This window comes from Gorilla gorilla, chromosome 1 (assembly GCF_029281585.2).
Source record: "Gorilla gorilla gorilla isolate KB3781 chromosome 1, NHGRI_mGorGor1-v2.1_pri, whole genome shotgun sequence".
Classification (NCBI taxonomy): domain Eukaryota; kingdom Metazoa; phylum Chordata; class Mammalia; order Primates; family Hominidae; genus Gorilla; species Gorilla gorilla.
The window spans coordinates 124,436,165-124,448,352 of NC_073224.2; positions in this window are offsets into that span (position 1 = coordinate 124,436,165).

A 12,188-nucleotide genomic window follows, 5' to 3' on the forward strand; every position below is an offset into this window, starting at 1 on the left:
CAACTATGTGGTCAATTTTGGAATAGGTGCAGTGTGGTGCTGAGAAGAATGTATATTGTGTTGATTTGGGGTGGAGAGTTCTGTAGATGTCTATTAGGTCCACTTGATGCAGAGCTGAATTCAATTCCTGGATATCCATGTTAACTTTCTGTCTTGTTGATCTGTCTAATGTTGACAGTGGGGTGTTAAAGTCTCCCATTATTATTGTGTGAGAGTCTAAGCCTCTTTGTAGGTCTCTAAGGACTTGCATTATGAATCTGGGCACTCCTGTATTGGGTGCATATATATTTAGGATAGTTAGCTCTTCTTGTTGAATTGATCCCTTTACCATTATGTAGTGGCCTTCTTTGTCTCTTTTGATCTTTGTTGGTTTAAAGTCTGTTTTTTCAGAGACTAGGATTGCAACCCCTGCCTTTTTTTGTTTTCCATTTGCTTGGTAGATCTTCCTCCATCCCTTTATTTTGAGCCTATGTGTGTCTCTGCACGTGTGATGGGTTTCCTGAATACAGCACACTGATGGGTCTTGACTCTTTATCCATTTGCCAGTCTGTGTCTTTTAATTGGAGCATTTAGCCCATTTACATTTAAGGTTAATATTGTTATGTGTGAATTTGATCCTGTCATTATGATGTTAGCTGGCTATTTTGTTCATTAGTTGATGCAGTTTCTTCCTAGCATCGATGGTCTTTACAATTGGGCATGTTTTTGCAGTGGCTGGTACTAGTTGTTCCTTTCCATACTTAGTGCTTCCTTCTGGAGCTCTTTTAGGGCAGGCCTGGTGGTGACAGAATTTCTCAGCATTTACTTGTCTGTAAAGTATTTTATTTCTCCTTCACTTATGAAGCTTCATTTGGCTGGATATGAAATTCTGGGTTGAAAATTCTTTTCTTTAAGAATGTTTAATATTAGCCCCCACTCCCTTCTGGCTTGTAGAGTTTCTGCCGAGAGATCATCTTTTAGTCTGATGGGCTTCCCTTTGTGGGTAACCCGACCTTTCTCTCTGGCTGCCCTTAACATTTTTTCCTTCGTTTCAACTTTGGTGAATCTGACAATTATGTGTCTTGGAGTTGCTCTTCTCGAGGAGTATCTTTGTGGCATTCTCTGTATTTCCTGAATTTGAACGTTGGCCTGCCTTGCTAGGTTGGGGAAGTTCTCCTGGATAATATCCTGCAGAGCGTTTTCCAACTTGGTTCCATTCTCCCCGTCACTTTCAGGTACACCAATTAGATGTAGATTTGGTCTTTTCACATAGTCCCATATTTCTTGGAGGCTTTGTTCATTTCTTTTTATTCTTTTTTCTCTAAACTTCTCTTCTCGCTTCATTTCATTCATTTGATCTTGAATCACTGATACCCTTTCTTCCAGTTGATCGAATCGGCCACTGAAGCTTGTGCATTCATCATGTAGCTCTCATGCCATGGTTTTCAGCTCCATCAGGTCCTTTAAGGACTTCTCTGTATTGGTTATTCTAGTTAGCCATTCGTCTAATCTTTTTTCAAGGTTTTTAACTTCTTTGCGATGGGTTCAAACTTCCTCCTTTAGTTCAGAGTAGTTTGATCTTCTGAAGCCTTCTTCTCTCAACTCATCAAAGTCATTATCTGTCCAGCTTTGTTCCATTGCTGGTGAGGAGCTGCATTCCTTTGGAGGAGGAGAGGCACTCTGATTTTTAGAATTTTCAGTTTTTCTGTTCTGTTTTTTCCCCATATTTGTGGTTTTATCTACCTGTGGTCTTTGATGATAGTGACATACAGATGGGGTTTTAGTGTGGATGTCCTTTCTGTCTGTTAGTTTTCCTTTTAACAGTCAGGACCCTCAGCTGCAGGTCTGTTGGAGTTTGCTGGAGGTCCACTCCAGACCCTGTTTGCCCGGGTATCACCAGCAGGGGCTGCAGAATAGCAAATATTGCTGCCTGATCCTTCCTCTGGAAGCTTTGTCCCAGAGGGGCACCCACCTGTATGAGGTGTCTGTCGGCCGCTACTGGGAGGTGTCTCCCACTTAGGCTACACAGTGGTCAGAGACCCACTTGAGGAGGCTGTCTGTCCATTATCAGAGCTCAAATGCCATGCTGGGAGAACTACTGCTGTCTTTAGGGCTGTCAGGCAGGGACGTTTAAGTCTGCAGAAGGTGTCTGCTGCCTTTTATTCAGATATGCCCTGTCCCCAGAGGTGGAATCTAGAGGCAGTAGGCCTTGCTGAGCTGCAGTGGGCTTTACCCAGTTCAAGCTTCCCTACCACTTTATTTACACTGTGACCATAGAACCACATACTCAAGCCTCAGCAGTGGCAGAACCCCCTCCCCCTGCCATGCTCCAGTGTCACAGGTTGATCTCAGACTGCTGTGCTAGCAGCAGGCAAGGCTCCATGGGCATGGGACCTGCCGAGCCAGGCACAAGAGGGAATCTCCTGGTCTGTCAGTTGCAAAGATAGTGGAAAAAAGCACAGTATTTGGGCAGGGGTGTACTGCTTCTCCAGGTACAGTCACTCACAGCTTCCCTTGGCTAGGAAAAAGAAATCCCCCAACCCCTTGCACTTCCCGGGTGAGGCGACACCCCACCCTGCTTTGGCTCATCCTCCGTGGGCTGCATCCACTGTCCAACGAGTCCCAGTGAGATGAACCAGGTACCTCAGTTGGAAATGCAGAAATCACCTGTCTTCTGCGTCTGTCTCACTTGAAGCTGTAGACTGGAGCTGCTCCTATTCAGCCATCTTGGAAGCAACCCTCTTTTTCTTTTTGTATTTTGGTAGAGACAGGGTTTCACCATATTGCCCAGGCTGGTTTCAAACTCCTGAGGTCAAGCCATTCTATAAAACAAACTTATATTTGTTTTATCTGAGTTCCTTCCTCAGGAAAGGACTCTCAGGCCTCTCAAAAAACATCAGAGACCTGAAACTCAGCCAATCACAGCATCCAGACAATGAGATGCCAGTCCCCTCACTCATCATGAGTGCTTCCTCACCCCTCCCTAGTTCCTCTTTTCCCACACACAGTTAACTTTTCTTCTGCGCTATATAAACCCCTAACTTTAGTCAATCAGGGAGACAGATTTGAGACTCATCTCCTGTCTACTCAGCTGCAGCACCTGATTAAAGCCTTCTTCCTCAGCAATACTCAATGTCTCAATGAGTGTCTTTCTGTGTGCTGAGAACACTGAAGCCCTGGGGTTTTGGTAAAAATACATGTACACTTTTAAAAACCGCAATTAATGGGTTGTGGTATATTGAGAAATTGGAGTGGCATCAACTTGGCCAATTCTGAGGAAACACACTGTGCTTAAGTGTCAGGGCCCTGCCTCCTGACCTCGACAGTTTATGGTTGATTTTGAGGTACAGCAGGGGAGTATGGCCTGGTTTGAGTGTTTTATAGAAATGTAAAACATGGCTGATTACTTTTTATTTTAAATCCAACAAATCTCCATTTCTGGTGAGAAAATCTTGCCAAAACCAACCAAACAAATGCATAGAAGTATATGAAGAAGAAAATGAAAGATTTCCTGCCTCCCAATCCCACTTGCTTGGTGTCAGCCATTATTTATCACATGGAGGAAGGGGGCAAGACACCCAGGAAGTCCCAAGTCTTGTTCTCACAATCATCTGGCCTCCCTGGGCAAAGGGAAAAGAGGGAAGGCAAAAAGAATATAACACTACTGTTTGCGGAAATTTCCCCTTGGTACAGGAAACTCTGGTAAACTGAGAGAGTATGTTTTCCAGAGGGAGGCCTCAAGGGCTCTTCTCTGGCCCTAAGCCCAAACTGGATTTTGCCTCATTTTCTGAGGTGCAAATGAAATGATGAAAGTTGATCAAAGGAGATGGCAGAGAGAAAGAAAGAGGATGAATCCTCTCTCGCAGGTCCACCTTCTTTGGTGTTGCTTGAGGGATCAGAAGAAATGCCTTAACATAGGTGTGTGGGAACTATGGCTGCTAAGTATGAACTCAGTTACCTCCAGTTATAAGCTAGTGTGAGGTTCCATGGTGTAATGGTGAGCACTTTGGACTCTGAATACAGTGATCAGAGTTCAAGTCTCACTGGAACCTTTCTGTATAATTCCAGTGAGGTTCCTTTCTATTGCTCCATAAGCAGAATGGGGGAAATTGCCCAATCGTGGTCACAGACCCTCCATGCCATTGGCTGTGTGCAATTGGAGTCCCGGATCCAGCGATCAGCAAGACCCCTCCCCTCTCAGGGTGACCCTGGGCCTCCAGGTCACAGGTCTCCACTAAAAAGCCTGCCTTCCCTCAATCCTAGAGCCCGAGTTTTCTTTTGTTCACGTCATTGGACCATTGCCCTATGTCTCTTTGGAAGAAATGACCTATATGAAAAACTTTACTTCCAGGATTCCCTAATTCATTCATCCCTTAGGACAGTGCAGTTTTTCATCTCCTGATCTTGGGTCCAGTACTAATGCGAGCGTTTCATTTTGTTTTCATGGGATCCCCTCCAACCGGCTACCAGTGGATTCCTGTCCGTGGGGTCTCTGTGGATGACAAATAGATGCTGCTCTTGTCCCAAATCCTGACACCTCCCTCCAGGGAATTGCCTCCCTTAGCCTCCTAAATCAGCCAATATTTAGATTTGAGCCTGGAATCCCAGCATCTGTGGAGAACAGAGGTTCTTGATCCCTGGCCAGCCTCCCGCAGTGAAGGGGAGAGGAGCACAGCAGCTGGGAGGGGCAAGTCCAGGGCCCTGGGCAACCCCTTCTTCCTGCCCAGACTCTGCTCCAAGGAGAAGTTGCCTTAGGACCAGATCAGATGGAAACTCTTGTTCTCTTCTCATCAGCAGAAAAATTTAGGCAAGAGCTCTGGAGGACCTTCCTAGCTCATAAAAATGCTGTGGTCAAGTCTCCAGTTTTGGAAATGTCCAAGGTTACCAAGTGTTTTGAGGGCTCACTTTGGAGCCTCTGAAAAGGAGGGGTCAGGGCCCATGGAAGGTACCTGAGGGATTCAGGAGAGAGAGGGGAAAGAGCAGACAGGAGGGAGGAGAGAAGGAGGGAGGGGGAGAAAGGGTGTGTGAGGGCCAGGAACCAGGATTCACCCTGACAGTTCAGTGACTGCTCGCTGACCCCAAGGTTCCCACTGTGGCACCTTCCAGCAGGTGGTTTCCATCTCTTATTGATATCCTGAGAACTTGGCTATACAGAATGGTCCCACCCTATTTGTCTGGCATGAGTCCTGCAAAGTTTCTTTTCATCGTTTGGGGGATGAGAAGGGGGTATATAGGTTTGCAAGTGACTAGGAGCTAAGTCAGGACCTTGTGGAGCTGCTCAGAGTTAACTGTCAAGTAGCCTCCTTTCCCCCTTCCCTTGCAGGATGATTGCCTGCAAGACAGGGCCTGGAGGCCAGGGCACCCAAGGCCACAGAAATGCCCAGGGATGAGTCCTGGCTGGAGATGCCTTTGGCTAAGCTGACTGTGCACTTCCAGGGCTCACAGGGGTCTGGCCAGGAGACTGAGCAAGGGGACCAGGGAAGTTGTGTAGCAGGCTTCTGCACAGCAAGGCAGACATTCTTCTTGGAGCCTCCAACCCAAATCAGGTCTTCCACCTCCTCTTCCTAAAGACCCTTTACTGCTGTCATTCTTTTACTGAACTACAAGTTTAGAGGACATGGATTTCAGTGCCCTCATCTGGCCAACCATCTTCAGCTGCCAATGGGCAAGGTAACCTCCCTCCCTACCAAGACCTGACTCAGGACCTTTCCTTAAGGAGATGTCCTGTTCTTTCTTTCCCACCAGAACTGCCCTGGCCCAAACCCCATTTCTGTCTGGTGACCAGGACAGTCCCCTCACCAGTCTCCCAGGTTGGGGAGGGCAGATCCTCCTCAGCTCCCTGCCCCTGAGAGACCCCAACCGTCTTGTGTGGCTCCGGCCCACAGAGTGATATCCATGGCCCATATCTCTCAAAACTCTCCCCTCCCACTCTGAATCCACCCTCTACTGCATGCTCCCCTCACAGAACAGACTAATTTTTGTGTGTGTCCTTGTTTTGCCTACCTGTGCCCCAGACGGACTTTTCTGTCTTAGAACTACCTGTCCCTCTTTGGACAGTGTCTTCCTGGTACTACACATGAAGATGTCCCGCTCTCCCCTGCTCAAGGAGAGAGTGCCTGACCTGAACTGGGCCCATGAGATCCAGTACTTACCTGGAATAGGAAAAAGATGGGGAGAGTGACCAAAGATTACAAAAATCTCTGAAGCTTATCTACTTGAGAGAGAGTCCCTGAAGATACTGGCCTCTCATTCCTGCTATGTATATCCAATGTGACTGAACTCTGAATAAAATATACAAGTTATAACAATGTAGCAATTGACCCAGCAAACGAGGACACAAACGTGTTGGAGGGTAAGGTGGTGAGAGGCGTGTTTGGGGGTGGTGGTGATGAGCAAGTATGTGAAGGAGAGGTAGTGCCTAAACTTGAAAATCAAAAAGTAATAATATCTATTTAGACATAAGGAGATAAATAACGAAATAATTGCTTCTATGTGATGAAACTCTGGGAGTACACAAGGGGAGTGCTATTTTACTAAACAAATTTTCAAGTATATATAACTTTGATAAAGTATCCAAATAAAATAATTCCTTTCCCATATAAGTATGTGTATATATGTATTCATTGTATTTTGAAGACAAATTTTTACACAGTCATGTTAATTGCTTTCATTTAAGGATTTGAGTTTGATGTCATGCATATAATGTGATCCCACTGTATGACTACACAAAAGTTGGCAAAAGTGAGTTCAGAGGAAATGGTAGGCAAGTACTTCCCAGTTTTGGCCAGAAGATGGAGAAAAAAAGAATTCTCAAAAAATGTTAAAGGTATGACATGTTATATTTTCTTTTCACAGTAATTTAGACAGAAATTAGCAAAATCAAACATGTATAAATACTTTGGTCTGACAATTCCATCTCCACGTGTCTACAGAGAAATAGACAAGTGATGCATGACAGATACATGTGTCAGTCTGGTCCCTGCAGTTGTATTTGTAATAATACACATTGGAGCAATTTCATGGCCATCAGTTAGAGAATGTTTGAGGAATGATCCATTCATATCAAGAAGGACATTTCAAAGATCAAAGCCTGATGGAAATGCTGGAGACCATGGTGCTGATAGGAGCTCCTGCGTGTTGACCAATTATTACGTGACAGGCATTGGCTCCAGGCTTTTCCTGCACTGCTCATTTAAACACTGGACAACCTAAGTGTTCTGATTTAGCCCATTGGACAGATAGAAATGGAGGCACAGAAGATTAATGTGTTTAACTTAAAACCCTGGCAGATTAGGTTTTTCATCCAGAGCCTGTGGCTTCACCATAGATGTGATTCACGTTCTGTCATTCTCCACTTTAGGAATTTCCAGTATTCGAAATATGAGAAGCTGAGAAAACAGACAACAAACTCAAAACCCTAAAAACCAGGATACGTAAGGGTAGATGTTTGTTGGGTGTGGATTTAAAATGGACTTTTTTTGCCCCAAGCAACAAAGAGGCACCTTAGAAAATAGACAAGAGACAAGAAGAAGAGAAGCTTTAAGAGATATTTGGTCCAAGGAAGAGACTCTTCAGATGGAAGGTCACATCAGCTAGAAACATTAATATGACTGGATGGGCTCAAACCACTGACTTTTCAGTCAACATCTGACAGCACTAACCTAGTGTTCCAGAGACACTGCTTGTTAAACAGTGAAAGCTGTTGCTCAATTGTGTCATCCATAATTGTCAAATATTGCCATTTAGTAGCACAAGGAAGTATTCTCTGTTGCCAAGCTAGAGTACCCATAACTCTTCTGTTTTGCTGAACATTCTTCCCCACCACAAACCCTCTTTAGAAGACTGGGGGCTCCTAAAGCATTGAGGCCGAGAGTCCCATCCTTGTGCATGTTTGGGCATTGACCCAGGGCCAAGTCAGTGGGAGACTCCTCCACGCCTACACCAGGTCCCCAGGTGACAACTGAAGTCTCTGGATCTGAAGTCATCCACTTTCCCATTCCTAGCTCACCTCACCCATCAAGAAGCCTGGTTAGTATTGCCAGAGACCCGAGTGGGCAGATGCCCACACCAAAGACAGAACCTGCTGTGTGCCCACCTTGCTGATCCCTCCATCCTTCTAGACAAAGGCTTCATAAGCCAGGGACCTTGGGTTTGCTCACAAGGCAGCCCCTCACCTAGTAGGCATTAGTTCATTATGTATATGTATATGTAGTCCTCAGGTTGTATTCCTTAAATATATATAATTTAAGGATATGTATTATATATATATAAATATATATGTAATTCCTTAAATATATAATTTTAATACAATTTTTTTTTTTTTGAGATGGAGTCTCACTCTGTCTCCCAGGCTGGAGTGCAGTGGCACCATCTTGGCTCACTGCAAGCTCCACCTCCCAGGTTCACGCCATTCTCCTGCCTCAGCCTCCCAAGTATCTGGGACTACAGGCGCCCGCCACCATGCCAGGCTAATTTTTTTTTTTGTATTTTTAATAGAGATGGGGTTTCACCATGTTAGCCAGGATGGTCTCGATCTTCTGACCTCATGATCCACCCACCTCGGCCTCCCAAAGTGCTAGGATTACAGGCGTGGACCACCACGCCTGGCCAAAACAAAGTTTTTAAAAGATTCCTTTAATAAACATTTACAACAACATCAAGAAATATAAACGACATAGCAAATATGTGAAAGCCAGCCAGACTCTCAATGGCATCCAGAAATATAAACTACATAGAAAAGACATGAAAGCCAGCCAGGCTTGGCTTCAAATCCCAGCACTTTCGAAGGCTGTGGCAGGAGGGTTGCTTAATCTCAGAAGCTTGAAACTAGCCTAGGCAACATAGTGAGCCCTCATCTCTACTGAAAATTGGAAAAATTATCTGGCTTTGGTGGTGTGAGCCTGTAGTCCCAGGAATCAGTGGATGAGGCCCTAGGATGTCATAGGCCTGAGAATTCCATGCTGCAGTGAGCTGTGATTGTGCCACTGTACTCCAGCCTGGGTGAAAGAGTGAGATCCTGTGCAGAAACAAAAGCAGAAAAAAAGAGATGTGAAAGCCTATATATTGAAGACTACCAAGTACTGCTTAGAGCAGTTAAAGATCTTTGGAATAGAAAATGTTTCTTCTTGCATTTCAAGATTGCTTTTGTTTTGGGGGGACACACTATTTTTTAGGAATATGAAGTTCTTAGGCATTCCTATAAAAAAGGCCACTTTTTGATAGGATTGTATTGAATCTGTGGGTTGCTTTGAGTTGTATTTTTATCTTAACCATGTTACAACTTCCAACCCATGGACACAAGATGTCTGTCCATTGATTTAGGTCTTCCTGAATCTCCTCAAGCAATGTTCTGTAGTTGTCTGTGTACGAGTACTGCACCTTCTTGAACAAATTTATTCCCAGGCATATTATTCTTACAAGTGCTATTATAAATGAAATCATTGTGTCAATTTTCTTCTCAGATTGTTCATTGCTAACACAACTGATTGTTTGCTGAAAGTTTGCTGAATTTGCTTATTAACTCTAGTAGTGTGTGTATGTGAGTGTGTGTGTGTGTGTGTGTCTGGCCTCTGTGTGCATGTATGTGTGTTTGCATCTGTAGGTATTATTTGGGATTTTCTATGCATAGGATCACACCATCTGCAAATTGAGATCATTTTGTTTTCTGTTCAAAAATACTTTTTCTCATGTTTATTTTTAAAAGATAATTTGGCCAGGTGTAGAATTGTAGGTGACAGTTTTTCTTTTTTTAAGTTCTTTATTGCAAACTTCTTGTTTGTATGAGAAATCTTATGCCATCCTTATATTTAGTGCTCTGTATGTAACATGTTCTTTCCCTTTTTATTCCTTTTAGGATTTCCTTTTTATCACTGGTTTTGATGGATTTGATTAAGGCGTTCCTTGATAAAGTTTTCTTCATGTTTCTTGTTCTTAGAATAATCATATTTCTGTAATATTTGAAGTTTATGGTTTCCATGGAGCTTCTAAATCTTTCATCCAGTATGTTTTAAATATCTTTGTCTCTCTTCTCCACTACACGCCCTTCAGGGATTCCATTTAGCCCTATACTGGGGGGTTTAAAGTTTTGATGCCGATAGTCTTTTTATGTTTTCAAGTCATTTGTTACTGTGTGTTTCATTTATGTTAGTTTCAACTTCTATTCCTTCTAGTTCAATAATCTTCTCTTCTGCAATGTTTAATCCACTGCCTTCTTCCATTTCAGACTGTAAATCATACGTTTCATTTACAGAATTTGATATTTAAAAAATCTTCAACCTCCCCATTTAATTAAAATACAATTATACTAACTGCTCTAATGTCCTTTTCTTCTATTTCCAACATGTCTGTCAATTTCAACTAGATTATTACATTCTTCATTATGTGTCATGTTTTCCTGCTTCTTTGGCTGCTTGATATTCTTTTATTTTTATTTATTTTTTTTGCGGGGGGATAGAGTTTTGCTCTTGTTGCCCAGGCTGGAGTGCAATGGTGTGATCTCAGCTCACTGCAACCTCCACCTCCCAGGTACACAAGCGATTCTCCTGTCTCAGCCTCCCAAGTAGCTCAGATTACAGGCATGCACCATCATGCCTGGCTAATTTTTTTGTATTTAGTAGAGATGGAGTTTCACCATGTTAGTCAGGCTGGTCGTGAACTCCTGACCTCAGGTGATCCATCTGGCTGCTTGATATTCTAAGATTTGATGCTGGAACTTTGGTGTCAATGCTCAAAATACCCAAAGACACCACTCAACCTCAGTGTCTATGCACACCCAAGCTTTTGCAGCAGGACAGGTAGGTAGAGCAGAGATGAGTGTGCTACAACATGCTGGTAGAGGGTACCCCCAATTGTGCTTGGGGATTTCCTATTCCTCATGGAAAAATGTGTCTTTCTTAATTTTTCCCATAAGAACCACCCTACTTCATGCCCTGTCTCTCTGTCTAAACACCAGGACAGTCCTCTCACCAGTCTCAACCACCCAATGGATTGACAAAGGTGCAAATATGATTCAGTGGAGAAGGCATTCTCTTGTCAACAAATTGTGTAGAAACAACTTTTTTTTACACAATTTGTTTTTTTTTATCCCCAAAGGAAAAAAATTCACCTGAACCTCAATGCTAACTCAAAAACTAACTCAAAATGGATTATGCAACTAAATATAAACTATAAAACTAGAAAAAGTATAGCAGAAAATATAAGACAAAATCTTCATGACACAGAGTTAGGCAAAGTGTTCTTTATTATCAATAAACACAAACCATTAAAGAAAACATTGATAAATTCGACTTTACAAAAATTAAAAGTTTTTGCTCAACAGTATTAAGAGAACAAATATAAGCTGCAGTTTGGGAGAAAAACAGTGGAAATCACCAATATGACAAAGGGCATGTGTGATAGTTACTTGTACTTGTCACTGTGACCGAGCACCAGGGTGCCAGGACATTAGGCCAAACATGATTCTGGTTGTGTTCCAGAGAGTCTTTCAGATACGATTAACATTGGGATGGGCAGACTAAGTGAAGCAGATTGCCCTCCTTAATAGGGGTGGGCCTCATGCAATCAATCAAGGGCCAGGAGAGAATTAAGGGGCCTAATGGGAAACAAATGCTTTCCTGGGTATCCAGCTTTCCTTCCATCTTGGGAATTTCAGCCTCCATAATCTCAGAAGCAAATTCATGTATATATATACACACACATATACATTTCATAGGTATGTGGCTAAGATTGTATTTTTACAAGTTCAGCCATGAGATGATTGGTGAAGCCAGCCAATGAATAAGGGTGTGTTCTATTATACGATTCAGTCTTCTTTTGTAAACGATTGAAGTTCTGCATTTGAAGTAGGAGGATAGGAGGGAGCAAGTCCACCTAGGATGATAACAGCTGAATTTCTCAACATACACTTCAGAGCCGTAGGAGTCAACTTAGAGACCCAAAAATCTCACCCATAATCCTGCCCCTAAACACCAGGGCTAGGGAACACTGTGGCCCTCAGGTGATTTTCTTTAGCCAGGTCTGGGAGCCACACGACGGCAGAGGGAGCAGGAAACACTATGCAAATAGAGGCCAGGACAGCAGGGAGTGCCTGTTCATGATAGAACCCAGGTAAAACTATCCTCAGAAAGCGAGTGTGGAGAAAAATAGATCATGCCTGAGACCTGGTGGATTAGAGCACTGCCTACTGGGGAATTGAAAGGAAGGGGCTTCAC